Genomic DNA, 6,668 nt, shown 5'->3' with positions numbered 1-6,668 from the left:
ATGTTGTTATTACAACTTTTGACATGTACACTGCTAAATCCAAAATCATTGTCGATGCCCATAAATTTGGTAACTTATTTGATCCCTACATGGAGTACTACTTTTTACTTTTAAGCTATTTTCTTTAAAATATATAAGCATGCAAAACAATCATCATGTATGCTTCTATGATCGGGGGGTTATGTGAAAGGTTCCCCAACTGTAATACCTCATGTTCGTATGAGGTTGCCACGTAATTTTGATGAGTTTAGAATACCAAAAAATTGGCTTAATAGCAATTATAAATATCAAATCGACTGCAGGGAATGCCTCGGAATGAAATTGTCTAAAGAGAATAATATGGTTTTGATGAGCGTTTCAAGATAGGATTTATGGTATCGAAAGAAATCGGATCGCGAATAGTTTTCAGTACAGCTAAAATGCAGCTGTCATTTAGGCTGCAAAATCGAATCATTGTAGGAGGCTCCCGAAAAATCAACGGAACCCAAGGAGGGCTCCGATTTTGCGTAATGAATAATCCTTCAATGGTTTCAAGATAAAATAATGGCTCGGGAAGGACACTGGGGTGAAATCATCCTTTTCAACTAAGTTTTGAAATTATTAATTGTGTGTTTTCGGTATTATAATGCAATTTAATTCAGTATTTTGGGGTATAATTGTAATTACAGAATTGTCCAAATAAAATAAAAATAAGAAATGGGATTTAAATGTATAATAGAATGTATAATTATATAATTATATATATATATATTTGTACGTGTGTGTGCGCGCATGAGTAATGGCAGCCATGCCATAGCCCATACCCTGCAAATCTCCAGCGATTTACACGCAACCTCCCATACCCTCTGTAATCTCCATGACCTGTAAGCGATATGGCAATTGGAGTGTCTTCTACACAAAGAAGGTATGGGCAAGCAAACGTGAGGCGATGGTGAATCGGCTATAAATAAGAGTGGAGAGATTGAGGGAAGCAACAAAGGGCAAGCGAGAGAAAAAGAAATGGCCGAGAGAGAGAGCAGGGGAAGGCCGAGAAAAGCGAGAGAAAGTGAGAGCTAATGATGGTGGCCGAAGGCAGCTGCGAAAGTGGCCGAAGGCAGCCAGAATAGGCTGCAACAGCTTACGGCAACCATGGCCGCAAGCTTTCAGCAGCTGGGCAGCCATGGCCGAGCGAAGCGAAGCAGCTCCCACGGCGGTTCTGAGGCAGCAGGCGAGCTTGGTGGAGGCGCGAAAGGCTTTCAGCATGGGCGGAAGCAACCATGGCAGCCGCGGAGCTGCCATTACAGTAGCTGGCGGTGAGGCAACAGTGCGCAGAAGCCACGGGCAGCAAGCATGGGCGGCCGAAAGCGTGGAGAGGCGATTGGCGGAGGCGCGCGATGGCGTTGGCAAGCGGTGGCAGCTGGCAAGAAGGCCAGGTTGGTGCGCGGGGGCTATGCGCAGGTTGCAGGGGAGGCGCTGGAGAGGATGAAGTGGGAAGAAGAAAATAGGAGAAGAAAAAAGAAGAAAAAAAAAAAAGAAAAAGAAGAAAGAAAGAAAAAGGAAATTTAGGAAAAATGGAGAAAAATTCTTGAAAAAAATTTTGAAAAATAGGATTTAGATATTTACTAATATTACGAAGATTTTGGGTTAGAAAATAGTCCGGACACGTGTTTCGAGGCTATGGCACACATACCAAAGAAGCTGGAAAGGCTAAGTCAAGGTAAGTAAAATTCCCTAAAAAATTCTAAAAATTCAAGAATATTATTTTATGAATTTTCGTAGTGAAATATTTGAGAAAATATTTTAGAAATATTTAGTTTGGATTTATTGAGGAAAAATATGAAGAAATAGAGAAAAAAATTAAAGAAAATGCAAGAAATTATGGAAAATAGGTTTTAATGTTTATTTAAATAATTATGGTGATTAGGATACTTTGAGGCTAAAGTTGAAAAGACTTATGCAATTTTGAGGTTGGCACGCAAATCGAGGCGATGCATGAATTTTAAGACAAGGCACAAATATCGAGGTAAGTGGTACTCCCCAATTAAAGTTAGTTTTATGAAAAATGCTTGGTTTGTAAGTGATTTATGTTCCTCGAAAATGTTTTCATCATATTGACATACTCTGATATGTACCCATCACGTAGACTGCATACATCACATGACTATGAAATGCATAAATACACGTTGATATCATTGATCACACGGATTGAGACCATAGGGAGTACGAACTGGCACTGCTACCAAGGGTGCCCCCAGACACTCCAGCTTCGAAAGATGTGGCTGTAAGAATGGTAGATAGAATGAAGAGTACAGTTGACACGTACGATGAAAAACATTGCATACACACATGATATAACATTATGTACCCTTACTTAGATGATTCATCATCTAATTTGGGCTTTGCCCATGGAATATTTAAACCTTCCAGATGGAGATTGTAGCAGATATGAGGATAAATGAGGCATGAGATGGCACTTAACAGAATGCATGAGGAATGAAATGTATGTTATGTAGCCCATGTATTTAAGTTCTGCTACTTTAAATTCTGAACGTTTTGAGGAATGTTAAAGATGTAAGAATTTATTTATGATTAATGTTAAGATATCAAGTTTCGATCTTTGCTTCCACATTTGATGTGTATAATGATTCTCTTTCGAGATTAATGTATGGGAATTCTGGAACGGATTCAAGGAATGATGTGATTTAGCTTTAGTGTTTGAAAGAAAAAATTTATTGTCCCAATTTATAACTCGTACAGGAAAGCGGGGTGTTGCACTAACCGCCCAGAGTCGGGGAACCATGAGTTCCCTGACTGCCAGGGATGGGTCGGTCGCCGCGCGCACGCGTGTGTGTGGTGCGGGAAAGAATGAGAGAGGCGAGACGGAGGCTGGCAGTCGAGGATGGTCAGAGGAAAAAGTGGGCTATGGGCTTTGGGGGTAAAATAGGAATTTTAAAATTACTGTTGAATTTGGCGGGATGTGGACTGTAAAGAGCAAATTTGTGGACTATGAATAAAATTTCCCTCTCAATTAATGTAAAGGTAAATGGAGACATTTGGTATCCTAGTAAACAAGTGCAATTTTGTGCACTCTCTTTTTTTAAGGGGTTGTCATCACCCCTGCCAGGTCAATTTAGGGATAAAAAAGTCAAAAGGAGTCTATTTCTTTTAAGTTGTTTTTCTTTCTCTTTTCTCTTATTTTACTCTCATTGTCTTCCACTCGATCGCCGATCCTCTCACCCCTACTTCCCTTTCCAACTTCACCTCACCATTTGTTGCCTTGCCTGCCACCTCGCCTTGGCTTTCACACGTCGACCCCTGTTATATCCTTCCTCGTCTCATCTCATCACCTGCACACTAATCACCACTGCGTTCTCCCTCTCTACGACGAGAGGTTTGTTGGAGAAGAAAAAGGAATAAAAGAAAGAAGATAGAGATGTGACCCCCACAAAATTCACAAGGAATGACATACACTCCCGTTAAGGAAGGTACATAAAATTGCACTCCTAGTAAACGCCTTTAAGCCATCAATACACCTATAGATATTTTCATATCTTAATAAATACATTTTCTATTTTGGCTCAAGAACTAACGTGGACACAAAATACAACATTTTCCAAATTTATATATATTTTTTTATGATCATTCAAATATTTTTTCATTTTGATTATATATCTAGATCTATATTTTTAAATTAATTTAATTCTTGTATTTTTACATTTTTTTATGTGACAATTTAAATTTTTTATTGTTTTCATTATATCTTTGGGTTTGCATTTTCAAATCAATTAACCCATATACTTTGACGTGAATAATAAAGTGTGATGTGTATTTTGTCATCTCATTTTAATTTTTTTTTCTTTTAACACATGAAAGTATAAGAGTTAAATTAATTCAAAAATGTAGATTTAGGGGTGTAATTAAAACAATAAAAAGTTCAAGTGACTGCGTGAAAGAAACATAAAAATACAAAGGCAAAATATATGGTGTTATGCCCAAGTGTGCTCGTGAAGCATTTGGTTAACCTACTTGAGGGTCAATTGGAAATGGGTTAATTAGGCTAGCCAAGCATGAGTTAAGCAGGCTGGCCATGCATGAGCCAAGAGGGATAAAGGCAAATGAGTCAAATAGGCCACAAGGACTGCCACTCAATCCAAAGTCACTCGATTATAATCGTAACCGAGTGACTTTGGGGCAAAAGTGCACACATAACCAAAGTTATAAACAATACATAACCAAGTGGGCTGCAAGTTTGCTAAGATCAAATAAGCTACAACAATTAAGAGCCGAAGGAAACTTGATTATAACCAAATGACCATGGGAGTCACTCAATTATAACCTACTGACTCCCCTTCCTCCTTAATTGCTATTCAAGCCACGCTATTGGGTTATCTTGCACAACCATTAGGCCATGTCATGTGAGAAGAAGCCCCAAGCAATTATTTCATGTAAGGAGACCAATTATTTCATGTAAGAAGACCCTCGGACATGCAAGTGATGCATCCATGAGCAAGCCACAACCAAGTGAATACTATGCACAACAACAAAGCCCAATGAAGACAAGTCACAAGGCATGAAGAGGCAAGGCATATACCTCATAAGGTATAAGGCATATGAACCACTTAGTCACTTGGTTACAGTTGAATAACTTTGAGAGTCACTTGATTATAACCAAGTGACTCCCTCCACACCATTTGGCTACCACCAACGATGCACTATGTGACTCAAATAAAGTTATGCCAAGGCCTAACATTCGAAACATAGGTCATACGCCATTTATCAGCATCTTTCTCCTCTATAAATAGAAATGTCATCTTTTCATTCAAGATACATTCACCACGGTACTCAATGCTCTCTTTTTTCCCTCAACTCATTTAAAAATTGACTTAAGCATTAGAGGCCCCTGCAAGTGACCTCATCTACACCCCTAACTCGTTTCTCTCTTAACAGGTCTCTCGATTATTTTAGGTTTCTTATCACTTTAGAACTCTCACTTCACTTCAAGACTCTCTCATCACCCAACTTGTTGGGTCACTTAATTCAGAGAACTCATACCCAACTTCATGGGCTCATTACCCAATTTGTTGAAGTCTTTATAACTTGTTAGGCCACTTGCAACCCATTCTCCCCCACTATAAATTTCTTGTTGTTTCTAGTTTAGCCTTTTTATTTTTTCCTTTTACTTTTAGTATATTACACGTATAACTTATGTAAACTATATTTAAACCTTGAAAATTTCTAGAAATTATGCAAAATCCCAATAATCTTTGAAAAATTACACTAGGGCCCTACACTTTGAAAAATCGCATTAAATGAAATCTCTTGGCAAATTACCCAAAATACCATCAAATTAATACAAATTTTCCATTAAATCCCTAAAAAATCCCAATTTTCTAATTTATCTTAAAAATCTAGGGTATTACAACCATCATCACCATTGTTTCTAATACGCCACATTTTTTACGCATTATTTGTTGGGTTTCGAGGAATGGAACTCAACGAAAATTTTAAAATTATTTGATCAACCAAACTCTTTGTCCGATCATAAAACCCAAAAGAAACAGATCTAGTTTGCAAATATATAATCTTTTCAAAATTAAAAACAAATAACGAAAACCAACCTTTTCATTATTCGATGCGAGAAAAGTTTGGATCTTTGTGCTGTGAGGTGTCACCTACCCTCTATAAGTGATCCACACAAAAGATAATCTTTATGAATGCCAGTGATCATGCCTCTTCAATCTTCTTGCAATAAGAACATAAGATCTAACCCAATTTTTCATAAAAAAAAAAATCAAGTATTTTTCTTTTACTTTTCTTAAAAGTAATTTTTCCCCATGAGATACAAAGGCCATAAGAGGCTTTTCATAGGTGGGAAGGGCAAACCCTAGTCATACTGGGGTGAAACACTAAGACCCAACACATTCTGGACGTGTTGGGCCTCGGCTAGCCCAACAATGGGCTGGTCGCACGCAGGAAGGCCCCAAGCCATACAAAAAGTGGCATGTTGCCTCTTTTAATCCCGTTTCTCATTTTTTGCTCAACTTTTGACGTCCCGTGGATTTTTCTATGAGTGCTAGATCACTTAAAAGACCCACGAATTCAACCAGGTCCAAAACATTTTTCAGTCCCACTAAATTTACGATAAAACTTCTTTTTGTTTGTGTGTGACCTTATGTAATATCCCAGATTTTCAAAAAGGCTCAAGAGTAATTTTAACGTGGGCCATAGGTGAAATTATCAAAAGATTTGGGACTTAAATATAATTTCTTATAGTTATCAGTACCAAATCAATTGCAGGGAGTGCCCTGTAGCGTAGATATCTAAGAAAAATAATATGGTCTTGATGAGCGTTCCGAGATAGAATTTATAGGATTAAAAGAAATTAGAATTGAGACAGTTTTTTGTACAGTTGTGATTCAGACTAAAAAACTGAATTATTGTAGGGGACTTCCGAAAAGTTAACGGAACCATGAGGGGGCTTTAGTTTTTCGTAAGGATCAACTTTGAAGTGGTTTCGAGATGAAACAACGGTCCGATGAAAGCGTAGAGAGGAAATCGTCCTTATCGAGTAAGCCATGAGTTATTAATTTTGAATTTAGTATTGTAATATACATTAATTTATTGTTTGAGGGTGTAATTGCAATTAAAGAATTCCCCAAGGATGAAATTTGAGTTTAAATGTGTAATTT

This window comes from Diospyros lotus, chromosome 11 (assembly GCF_014633365.1).
Source record: "Diospyros lotus cultivar Yz01 chromosome 11, ASM1463336v1, whole genome shotgun sequence".
Lineage (NCBI taxonomy): Eukaryota > Viridiplantae > Streptophyta > Magnoliopsida > Ericales > Ebenaceae > Diospyros > Diospyros lotus.
The sequence above is the reverse complement of the archived record's forward strand: the minus strand, read 5'-3'. Positions refer to the sequence as shown.